The sequence below is a fragment of the Bos indicus x Bos taurus genome, chromosome 7 (genome assembly GCF_003369695.1).
Source record: "Bos indicus x Bos taurus breed Angus x Brahman F1 hybrid chromosome 7, Bos_hybrid_MaternalHap_v2.0, whole genome shotgun sequence".
NCBI classification, from domain to species: domain Eukaryota; kingdom Metazoa; phylum Chordata; class Mammalia; order Artiodactyla; family Bovidae; genus Bos; species Bos indicus x Bos taurus.
Window position 1 is genome coordinate 24,542,146 of NC_040082.1, and position 13,076 is coordinate 24,555,221.

Genomic DNA, 13,076 nt, shown 5'->3' on the forward strand with positions numbered 1-13,076 from the left:
CCTTATACATGAATATAGTGCTTATGGTAGTGGTTCCATCGAATTCTCCTTTTTGTAATTTTCCATTATTTAGTCACATACAGAGGATCATTTGGGTATTTTCTAGTCTTTTACTATTACAAACAGTGCTTCATAGCATACCTTGTCCATTAATTTAATAAATATGTTGGTTTATTTATAAGTTCTTAAGTGTATACTTTCATAGTCAATCAGTTCAGTTCAGTTCAGTCGCTCAGTTGTGTCCGATTCTTTATGACCCCATGAATTGCAGCACGCCAGGCCTTCCTGTCCATCACCAACTTCTGGAGTTCACTCAAACTCACGTCCATCTATCGGTGATACCATCCAGCCATCTCATCCTCTGTCATCCCCTTCTCCTGCCCCCAATCCCTCCCAACATCAGAGTCTTTTCCAATGAGGCAACTCTTTGCATGAGGTGGCCAAAGTACTGGAGTTTCAGCTTTAGCATCATTCCTTCCAAAGAACACACAGGACTGATCTCCTTTAGGATGGACAGGCTGGATCTCCTTGCAGTCCAAGGGACTCTCAAGAGTCTTCTCCAACAAAACAGTTCAAAAGCATCAATTCTTCAGTGTTCAGCTTTCTTCACAGTCCAACTCTCACATTCATACATGACTACTGGAAAAACCATAGCCTTGACTAGATGGACTGTTTTTGGCAAAGTAATGTCTCTGCTTTTGAATATGCTATCTAGGTTGGTCATAACTTTCCTTCCAAGGACTAAGTGTCTTTTAATGTCATGGCTGTAATCACCATCTGCAGTGATTTTGGAGTCCAGAAAAGTAAAGTCTGACACTTTTCCCACTGTTTCCCCATCTATTTCCCATGAAGTGATGGGACCATGATCTTCGTTTTCTGAATGTTGAACTTTAAGCCAACCTTTTCACTCTCCTCTTTCACTTTCATTAAGAGGCTTTTTAGTTCCTCTTCATTTTCTGCCATAAGGGTGGTGTCATCTGCATATGTGAGGTTATTGATATTTCTCCCAGCAATCTTGATTCCAGCTTGTGCTTCTTCCAGCCCAGTGTTTTTCATGATGTACTCTGCATATAAGTTAAGTAAGCAGGGTGACAATATACAGTCTTGACATACTCCTTTTCCTATTTGGAATCAGTCTGTTGTTCCATGTCAAGCCATTCAATATCACAGTAATCCAAGTCTGTGCCCCAACCAGTAACACTGAAGAAGCTGTAGTTGAATGGTTCTACGAAGACCTAAAATACCTTTTAGAACTAACACACAAAAAAGATGTCCTTTTCATTATAAGGGAATGGAATGCAAAAGTAGAAAGTCAAGAAACACCTGGAGTAACAGGCAAATTTGGACTTGGAATATGGAATGAATCAGGGCAACAGCTAATAGAGTTTTGCCAAGAGAATGCACTGGTCATAGCAAACACCCTATTCCAACAACACAAGAGAAGACTCTACACATGGACATCACCAGACGGTCAACACCAAAATCAGATTGATTATGTTCTTTGTAGCCAAAGATAGAGAAGCTCTATACAGTCAGCAAAAACAAGACCGGGAGCTGACTGTGGCTCAGATCATGAACTCCTTATTGCCAAATTCAGACTTAAATTGAAGAAAGTAGGGAAAACCACTAGACCATTCAGGTATGACCTAAATCAAATTCCTTATGATTATACAGTGGAAGTGAGAAATAGATTTAAGAAACTAGATCTGATAGATAGAGTGCCTGATGAACTATGGATGGAGGTTCGTGACATTGTGCAGCAGAAAGGGATCAATATCATCCCCAAGAAAAACAAATGCAAAAAAGCAAAATGGCTGCCTGGGGAGGACTTACAAATAGCTGTGAAAGGAAGAGAAGTGAAAAGCAAAGGAGAAAAGGAAAGATATAAGCATCTGAATGCAGAGTTCCAAAGGATAGCAAGAAGAGATAAGAAAGCTTTCCTCAGTAATCAATGCAAAGAAACAGAAGAAAACAATAGAATGGGAAAGACTAGAGATCTCTTCAAGAAAATTAGAGATACCAAGGAAACATTTCATGCAAAGATGGGCTCGATAAAGGACAGAAATGGTATGGAACTAACAGAAGCAGAAGATATTAAGAAGAGATGGCAAGAATACACAGAAGAACTGTACAAAAAAGATCTTCACGACCCAGATAATCACGATGGTGTGATCACTTACCTAGACCCAGACATCCTGGAATGTGAAGTCAGCTGGGCCTTAGAAAGCATCACTATGAACAAAGCTAGTGGAGGTGATGGAATTCCAGTTGAGCTATTTTAAATCCTAAAAGATGATGCTGTGAAAGTGCTGCACTCAATATGCCAGCAAATTTGGAAATCTCAGCAGTGGCCACAGGACTGGAAAAGGTCAGTTTTCATTGCATTCCCAAAGAAAGGCAATGCCAAAGAATGCTCAAACTACGGCACAATTGCACTCATCTCACACTCTAGTAAAGTAATGCTCAAAATTCTCTAAGCCAGGTTTCAGCAATACGTGAACCGTGAACTTCCAGATGTTCAAGCTGGTTTTAGAAAAGGCAGAGGAATCAGAGATCAAATTGCCAACATCCATTGGATCAATCGAAAAAGCAAGAGAGTTCCAGAAAAACACCTATTACTGCTTTATTGACTATGCCAAACCTTTGACTGTGTGGATCACAATAAACTGTTGAAAATTCTGAAATTCATAGTCAATAGGTAAGTTTTTTGTAATGTTGTTAAATGTTATTAAACTGTTCTTTGTAAACTTGTACCATTTTTCATTCCCTCCAGCTGTGCAGAGATCAGTGGTTTCTGTACAGCTACTGCAAGAGTTTGCTAACAGTGAATTTTTTTTTTTCTTTTTGTTTTATATTTTGCCACTTTGATAGAAGAGAAATAACTCTGTATAGTTTTATTTTGAATTTTTTAAAAATTTAGGGTCAACATCCTTATATTCAATAAACACATTCCATATAATGCTTTTTACTGTAATTATTTTTTGATTTCTAGGAATTTTATATATAGAAATATTATCCCTATTTTTTTATAACAGACATTACCATACTTTCTTCTTTGTTGTCTTTGACTTCACCCTTCATTTTTTTGCCATGCAAGGATTTTGTTTTAATTAATTAAAATTATTTCTCTTTTCTTTTATGGAATGTAGACTTTTTAGTACCATGTTTTCTTCTAATTCTTTTTATGGTTTCATTTTTTACATTTGCTCCTTATACTGCCTTTAATTTATTTTGTTATAAATGTAGTTTATAGAAGGAATTTTATTTTACTCCAAATAACTCCTCTTCAGTTCCCAAATACCATTTACTGAAAAGAAGAATGAAAAAACAGAAGTCTTAACTGCATTTATTAGAACATTCTGTTTATCATACAGAATTACCATTTTGTGTCCACTGTTGGCATTTCCAAATTCCCTTGGGTTTTTATACACTAGTTGCACAATGCTCCAAGGGAGCCTAAATTATTTGAATAATGACTACTTATGCACATTATATTTTATAGACAGTTGTAATACTGCAATCATTCTATTTCTAATTAAAATATCTATTTTCATTGTGAGAAATTTGTCCTTACCCTTACAGCAGTTATAAAATCCTGCCCTCCCTGTCACTCTGATCACTATTGTCCCCAGTCTCCCAATACACACTCTCTATTTTGATTGAATTTCAATAGCTTGCTCTGATTCAGACATCTTTTATGGTCAGGCCACTGGCAAGAAGAATGACAAGCTTTGATATAATACTAGATGTATTTTGCTGAGACTGTCACCTGGCTATGGGGCATTTAATGGTTGAATGACATAGAAGCAGAATACTACTTAGGAGGAGGGCATAATTTTGCAGGCTGCCATCTATTCATCAGTTAATGAAGTCAATGAAAATATCTTAAGGAAAGTCCACTGGAATTTCTTTGCAATAATTTGAAAATAAAAGAAATGTTTTGTTTCTCTAAAAACAAATATTATAATAACAATTGGCTTACTTTTTCTTATTTTATGTTTTATTTAACTCTGAAATTGTTTTCATATCAATCACATTCTTACTGTCATTGATCCACTAGCAAATATTAAGTCATTTGTAATAGTATTGTATTTTAACTTCAAATGGACAATTCCAGGATTTTCTAATATAAAAAAGTGGATAATCTGTCCATTTCTCTTTTCCTTTCTTTCATTAAGTAATACATATTGATGAAATTACAGTGTTCAAAGTGATACTGTAGATAAATTAGGGGAATAGAACCTATTGAAGTATGTCTTGGACCTCAAGGAACTTTATATTTTTTCTATTTACAGAAGAAACATGCATATGAAAAGTTAGCTAAAAGTAAAAGGCTTCTCAGAATAAATGGACACATGGATAAAGAGAAACAGCTGCAGTCTGAATTCAAATGAGGGTGATGACTTCCCTTGGGGAAAGGGATATCAATTAGTCAATGCTTTTTGAAGAGATAGAGTTTGAGACTGACTTTTAAGAGCAGGTAATATTTAATAAATAAGGGAAAATGAGAAAGTGAATAGACTAATATGTTTGGATTAGTAAGCAGAAGAATACCACAGTTAATCTTTCTGAGTCAATATAAAGAGTCCTCTCCATTTAGGTTACAATAACTCACTGTTCTTGGCAATTAACCTTATAGCCTGATGAGACATTTAATCATTCTGGCCAAATGTGAAATCCTATTTTTCTTTGTTTTGAGGAATTGTGCATCATGGTAAGCGTGTTCTAGAACTTCTTCTTAAGAATAATCTAAGGTTTGTCTTTATTATGCTAAATTCTAGCATCATTCTCCTGTGATAAATTTGGATCCATCCGTCTTAGCTTCCCAGGTGGCACTGCTGCTGCTGCTGCTGCTAAATCACTTCGGTCGTGTCCGACTCTGTGCAACCCCATAGTCAGCAGCCCACCAGGCTCCCCTGTCCCTGGGGTTCTCCAGGCAAGAACACTGGAGTGGGTTGCCATTTCCTTCTCCAATGCATGCATGAATCCTAAGTCGCTTCAGTTGTGTCCGACTCTGTGCGACCCCATGGACAGCAGCCTACCAGGCTTCTCTGTCCATGGGATTCTCTAGGCAAGAATACTGGAGTGGGTTGCCATTTCCTTCTCCACAGGTGGCACCAGTGGTAAAGAACCTACCTGCCAGTGCAGGAGGTGCGATTTGGTCCCTGCATCTGGAAGATCCCCTGGAGAAGGAAATGGCAACCCCCTCTAGTACTCTTGTCTGGGAAATCCCATGGACGGAGGAGCCTGGCAGGCTACAGTCCATAGGGTCGCACAGAGTCAGACATGAGGGAAGTGACTTAGCACGTATTAGATCCTAAATGACTTCTGGTCTAAATGCTTGAGATAACATAGGTTTATTTTTGAAATTACGTACAATAATGTTATTTTTAAAAGCCTTATCAAGAATCTGCCATTATTAATGTATATTTTTCACAGGATGTATTTTTGAGAATTTAAAGAAAGATGAGCCATGCATATTTCTCTAAAAGTTTATTTTAGGGGCTTCCCTGGGTTGTCCAGTGGTTAGGAATCCTACTGCCAATGCAGGGGACACGGGTTTGATCCCTGCCCCAGGAAGATTCCACATGCCCTGTGGCAACTAAACCCCCTGCACCACAACTAACCCAGGGCTCCAGAGCCCCCTAGCAGCAACTACTAGACAACGCGACACGACTCCTGAAGCTCGCAGGCCTAGAGCCCCTGCTCTGCAAAGAGAGGAGTCACCCCGATGAGAAACCTGCACACCGCAGTGAAGAGTGGCCTCCTCTCACCTCAGCTGGAGAAAGCCTGGGTGCAGCAGTGAAGATCCAGTGCAGCCATAAATAAAAGATTCTTTTTTAAAAAGCTTATTTAATAAAGTGTGCTATTGTCTTACAGTGCATAATACTGCAAATACAAACAACAGCAACGACACACAACAATAAAAAATAACACATATTTTGTCCTATCCTATTTGCCAGGTATTTCTCAGGTGCATCTATGTATAAACTGATAAAATGATTAATATAGCCTTACTATCTACTTTACAGGAAAAATTGAGCCACAGAGAATTTAACTTGTTAAAGCTAGGTAGTTAGAAAATGGGTAAAGCTGAGATTTGAACCCAGAATCTCTCTCTCTAGAGCCTTTTTATAACCACATAACAATTTCACTGTGACTCAGCTCTACAACACATTTTTACTTATCATAGCTATTTTACCTGTCTAGAGTCAGACAGGACTGAGCGACCAAGTCGGCATGCGTGCATGAAATGACATTGTAAATCCTATTAATTAGAATTGTGTTTCTTCCAGTGACTAGAAACTTAAAAATACACTTTTCTCCTTTGAATTTAAAAGTATTGATTTGCTGATTTGCAACATCTTGTGTTTGTTTTCATTTGTTTTTACCATATTTTCTCCTTGTATTAAATTTGGAAAAAGATTGGAAATTTGTCCCATGGTTTAACTGTATTCTTCAGTTGTAGCTTTACAATGGCAAGGAAATGAGACAATAATAAATCTTATGTAAGCAGGACATGAGAGAATGGACTTGAAATTGCTCATTTCAGTTAATTACTTTATCAATACCTAAGTCAAACTAGCTATTTTGAGAAATAATCTTTTTAGATGTTTTAATGACTTTGAACACAAAGATAATATGTATGTAATAATTCTTCCTTAGACCCAGTTATTAGAACATTTCGATAACTCATTAAATCATTACATACACATTTTTCTTCATTGTTGCAAAAAAAATCATCATTATTTCTTCTTCATTGGACATTAGTTATCAGTACTGGTCTTTGGCATTGTATGAGCAATTTTCAGCTTACTACTTTAAAAGACAAAACTGATAATATTTCCAGGAAATATGACAGAGGGAAAACATTTCCAATTCTGGCTAATTTCAAAGGGAAGAGCAGTTACATGCATCCTGTAAAATGTTCTTCTTTTTCTGTCAAGTTTAAGGAGGAAGAAAGATAAAATTTAAGCTTGACTCTACTTTGTGGGATAAGAAGGGCATTTCAGAATAGATGAATTTTAGAAAATATGATTTTCATTTTGTTATATTGTTCTCTCCTAATAAATTACATATTTTCTTATAACATGTAAAGTTGGTGAATACAACAGGGGTATCAGCTAATAAAATCCAAGTCTTCAAATTAAACTGGAGAGGAGATTGAGAGAGGAAATCATATCTAAAGAAACATAACATTCAGCACCTGGTTCCTTCCCAAAATTTTCTTGTTCTTATGATGAAGCCTTTGAGTGGGCTAATTAGAATTGAAGCTACTCAGACTGAGAAAATAAACTAAAGAAGGAGGCAGAAGAATCCAGGCAGCAAAACCATTTTCTGTTGCACACATTTCTAAACAGATGAATAGAGATTTGCACAGAGGAATTTTCTAAAGGTGTTGCTTTTCAGGGTGCTAAGGAGCCTATAAAAGAAATCCAGTTGGTAGTGGGAATGTGTGAAAGAGAATTAAGATATTTAAACGGAAATTTGTGGAGGGCTTGATTTTCTAAGTGATTGTTTTGAGATTGAGAAAAGTTTTAAGAACAGCTTTAAATTTTCCCCATTATACTTTGTTCTTTTTAATTGGAGTATAACTGCTTTACCAAGTTGTGTTAGTTTCTGCTGTATAACAAATCAGCTGTATGTATACATATATTTCCTCCCTCTTGGACCTCTCTCCCCCTGTATCCCAACCCTCTAAAATCTCCTTGTGCCATACAGCAGGTTCCCATTATATTTTCACTAAAATTTCCCCTAAGAAAGTTCTAAATAACTGTATTTCTCGAGTATTGCCCTCAAGGAGAGTGAAGGAAGATGGTTTAAATAAATAGAATAGTGTGGTCCTTCCCTATCTTTCTGGAGAAGGCAATGGCAACCCACTTCAGTACTCTTGCTTGGAAAATCCCATGGACGGAGGAGCCTGGTAGGCTGCAATCCATGGGGTCGCTAAGAGTCAGACATGACTGAGCAACTTCACTTTCACTTTTCACTTTCATGCCTTGGAGAAGGAAATGGCAACCCACTCCAGTGTTCTTGCCTGGAGAATCCCAGGGACGGGGGAGCCTGGTGGGCTGCCATCTATAGGGTCGCACAGAGTGGGACACGACTGAAGTGACTTAGCATAGCATAGCATCCCTATCTTTCTATTCCTAAGTGAGATCAGGAAGCTAGATTTAAGTGAACGGATTGCTTCCTGTAAGTCTAGGGATGAGGTAATAATCCACCTGCAGACTATAATAAGTATAGTCTCTAACACAGGCAACTTTTAGTGAAGAGAATGTAAAACTGAGGGCCACTTTCTCATTGTGGAAAGAAGCTTCCTGCAGAGAGAGAGGCTCTGAATAAAAATAAAGAAAGATTACATAATCTCACAATAAAGAAAGTAGCCATTAAATTCTAGGGAGTGTGTGATTGTGTGTGTGCTGCTAAGACATATAGTGTATGTTAATCACTCAGTCATGTCTGACTCCGTGACCTGTGGACTATAGCCCACCAGGCTTCTCTGTCCTTGAAATTCTCCAGGCAAGAATACTAGAGTGGGTTGCCATGCCATCCTCCAGGGAATCTTCCTGACCCAGGGATCAAACTCTGGTCTCCTGCATTGCAGGTGAATTCTTTACCATCTGAGCCACTAGGGAACCCCTAAGATACTCTATAATGTCCTCTATAATTGGGACCCATGGAGTCTAAAAAGATAGAGGTAGGGGACATTAAATTGTATTATCTTACAGAAAAAGTTTCCCTTTGAAAATTACAGCATAAAATAATGTAGATTAATTGAGTGCCATATTAGATACTTTGGTATCTGATGAATGAGTGAGTGAGTGAAGTCGCTCAGTTGTGTCCAACTCTTTGCCATCCCATGGACTGTAGCCTACCATGCTCCTCTGTCCATGGGATTTTCCAGGCAAGAGTACTGGAGTGGGTTGCCATTTCCTTCTCCAGAGGATCTTCCCAACCCAGGGATTGAACCTGGGTCTTCCACATTGTAGGCAGATGCTTTGTACATATAATTGTCCCTGGAGTAACAGTTCATTTTCTTGAGGGCTGTGCTTGACACTTGAGGCATTCTATGGGTGCAAGTCACTCAGCCGTGTCTAACTCTTTGTGACCCCATGGACTTTACAGTCCATGGAATTCTCCAGGCCAGAATACTGGAGTGGGTAGCCTTTCCCTTCTCCAGGGGATTTTCCCAACCCAGGGATTGAACCCAGGTCTCCCACATTGCAAGGCAGATTATTTACCAGCTGAGCCACAAGGGAAGCCCAAGACTATTGGAGTGGGTAGCCTATCCCTTTGCCAGGGGATCTTCCTGACCCAGGGATTGAACCCAGGTCTCCTGCACAGCAGGCAGATTCTTTACCAACTGAGCCATTAGGGAATCCCGAGACATTCTGTAGATAAGAAAAATCATGACATTAATACAGAGCTGTTGTTTTCTTGCTCAACATGATGGAAACTCTTAAGTTTAAATGCTGTACCCTATATATCCAACAAATATTTACCCCTGGGGAGAATTTGTTTGGAAACTACTCAAAATGTTAAGGCACTAGAATGCATATGGAGAGACTGTCATTAGATGACTGGGATCTTGGCTATATTCTCGGAAGTGATTAACTTTGCTTTATCTCCTCAACAGAGACTAATAGTCACCAATCCATAGTCACTCATCCTTTGAACAAAATACTTTTCAAAATGTGTATTCCCTGTCAAAAATTGACTTAATAACAAAAGATTCTGATAAAGGATTATAATATGACTTGTCCTATGATTACCTTCCAAGGAGTAAGTGTCTTTTAATTTCATGGCTGCAATCACCATCTGCAGTGATTTTGGAGCCCCCCAAAATAAAGTCTGACACTGTTTCCACTGTTTCCCCATCTATTTGCCATGAAGTGATGGGACCAGATGCCATGATCTTAGTTTTCTGAATGTTGAGCTTTAAGCCAACTTTTTCACTCTCTCTCACTTTCATCAAGAGGCTCTTTAGTTCCTCTTCACTTTCTGCCATAAGGGTGGTGTCATCTGCATATCTGAGGTTATTGATATTTCTCCTAGCAATCTTGATTCCAGCTTGTGCTTCTTCCAGCCCAGCGTTTTTCATGATGGTGATTGCAGCCATGAAATTAAAAGGTGCTTACTCCTTGGAAGGAAAGTTATATCCAACCTAGACAGCATATTCAAAAGCAGAGACATTACTTAGTCAACAAAAGTCTGTCTAGTCAAGGCTATGGTTTTTCCAGTGGTCATGTATGGATGTGAGAGTTGGACTGTGAAGAAAGCTGAGCACGGAAGAATTGATGCTTTTGAACTGTGGTGTTGGAGAAGACTCTTGCGGGTCCCTTGGACTGCAAGGAACTCCAACCAGTCCATTCTGAAGGAGATCAGCCCTGGGTGTTCTTTGGAAGGAATGATGCTAAAGCTGAAATTTCAGTACTTGGCCACCTCATGCGAAGAGTTGACTCATTGGAAAAGACTCTGATGCTGGGAGAGATTGGGGGCAGGAGGAGAAGGGGACAACAGAGGATGAGATGGCTGGATGGCATCACTGACTCAATGGACATGAGTTTGAGTGAACTCTGGGAGTTGGTGATGGACAGGGAGGCCCGGTGTGCTGCAATTCATGGGGTTGCGAAGAGTCAGACATGACTGAATGACTGAACTGAACTGAACTGATGATTACCTACTCTGATTGGGTTCTTCAGTCAGAGATTTTCATCAGTTATAATGAAATTATTGGAGACACAGTTCTCAGACAAAAGAGGAGACAAATTCCACAGGTGCAACTTTTAGTTCATATGACCAGGAATTACTCCATTGAATTTCCTCTCCAGTTTTAAATGTTTCAACTTATGGGTGCAAGTCGCTCAGTCATGTCTGACTCTTTGTGACCCCATGGACATTACAGTCCATGGCATTTTCCAAGCCAGAATACTGGAGTGGGTAGACTTTCCCTTCTCCAGGGGATTTTCCCAACCTAGGGTGCCGGGGTCCAGCCCCGGCTGATCCAGGGTATTCGAAGGAGAGACGGCATCGGCGACCTATTTATTTAAATATTCATCAAAGATATAAAGAGTAATAGAATGAGGATAGCTCAGTGAGGAAATTCAGTGGAGAAAACGGCTGAAATAATTCAGCCAGAAGGTGAGAGAAAGAACGACGTGGGGAGACCAAGTTTCGGTGAATAAGGCCCACACTTTATTTTTCAAAGTAGTTTTTATACCTTAAGTTATGCATAGACGATAATGGGGGAAGGGGTAGAGTCATGCAGCAAGCCAGGCTTTCTTCCTGCAAACTTATCATATGCAAAAGTTTAGGTGATTTGCATCATCTTCTGGCCCGGAGGCCTGTTAACATTTTAAGACCCTTTCTTCAGAAAACTTATTTTTCTCTAAAGGTGATTAGGCAGGCGCCACCCTCCAAAAGCATTAAAGTTGCATTCCTATAGGGCAAAGGTGTGGTGGGCTGTAACAAGAAAAAGAATTACCTCAAGGGTCCAAGGTTACAAACATTAAAGCTACTACTTACACCAATTATATTAATTAATACACTGCCAGGGACAAAGCAGGTAAGGGATATGGAGACTTAGCAGCAAACATTGGCCCAACAAGTGAGAAACCCTTCACCAATACCATTTCTAATCAATCTTTTAACTGCTCAAAGGACTCTGTATTTAGACAGTTTGGAACATCTCATGCCTCTCACAGTTGGGAGGCTCTGAGCAATCACATGTGGCTGGAAAAACCTATTCAGGCAGGCTAGAGGACTTCCAAAGGAGTTTGTAGGTTGAAACACTATTACACCCAGGAACTTTATTAACTGGAGCTATAAGTTAACTCTTTTTTCAGAGAGAGGTAGTGGGGGACAGCCCCCCATAAAGTCAGAGGTGTAGGTGAGAGCACAAAGCAGAAAGTAGGCAGACTCTGGTTTTGGGGGTAGATGCTCGAGAATTTCCAGGGGGACTCCTGAGGCTCGATCCCGCCTTTGCCTATGCCAAGCCTCCTTCCTCATGACCTTTGCCATGGGTGGAATTCCTCACGCTGGCTCCTGGCAGTGATAGGCTTCCAGTTGAGCTATTCCAGATTCTGGAACAGCTGTGAAGGTGCTGCACTCAATATGCAATATGCACTCAATATGCAATATGCACTGAATATGCAATATGCCGGCTCCCGGCACTAGGGATCAAACCCAGTCTTACACATTGCAATGTGGATTCTTTACCAACTGAGCCACAAGGGAAGCCCAGTTTGAATGTTTGAACATAAACTTCAATTAATTGTTGATCTCTACCTTGGGAAGGAGATGAGAGTAGAAAATAGATTATGTTTTCTCAGAGCATTGCCTGCAATGTGAAAGACCTGGGTTCAATCCCTGGGTAGGGAAGATCCCCTGGTGGAGGAAATGGCAACCCACTCCAGTATGCTTGCCTGGAGAATCCAATGGATGGAGAAGCCTGGTGCAGGCTACAGTCCATAGGGTTGCAAAAAGTCAGACACAACTGAGCATTTCACTTTTCTCAGAGCAGATAAACTAGAAGATAAATTTTCCGAGGCTTATCACTTGATTATAGTTTTAGTTTACAATGAAGTTTAGACAAAAAATATCTTTATCTATCTTAAGTGCCATTTTAGGAGCTTCAAGCTCCTGTTACAGAACTTAGGCATTCCTGATAAGCATACAAATGCTATTATATATGTGAATTAAAGAGAAAAATATTTTGTAGAATTCCATAGCTTCATCAAATTAGGAAATGGATGGCTAGACATGAAGCAAGCCATAGCCATTTGAGCTAAATTTACACAGGAGATTTGTGCCTCCATTTGGTGAATATTTTTAATCCATTTTAACTATTTAGAACCTGAACTGTTTCTTAGGGACTGAGGAATTCCTTACACTGTGATTCTTGATGGCAGGGTGGAATAGGAAATTGTCAAATACTTTATTTTCCAGCTTCCCTTCAAGTACGTTGCGGGTACATGTCCTTGGGTTCACCAATCAAATGGATCTAACCCAGAAAATGATTCAGAAGCTAATAACAAGCAAGAGGAAGCTATAAACTTCCTCCTGATGGTGGA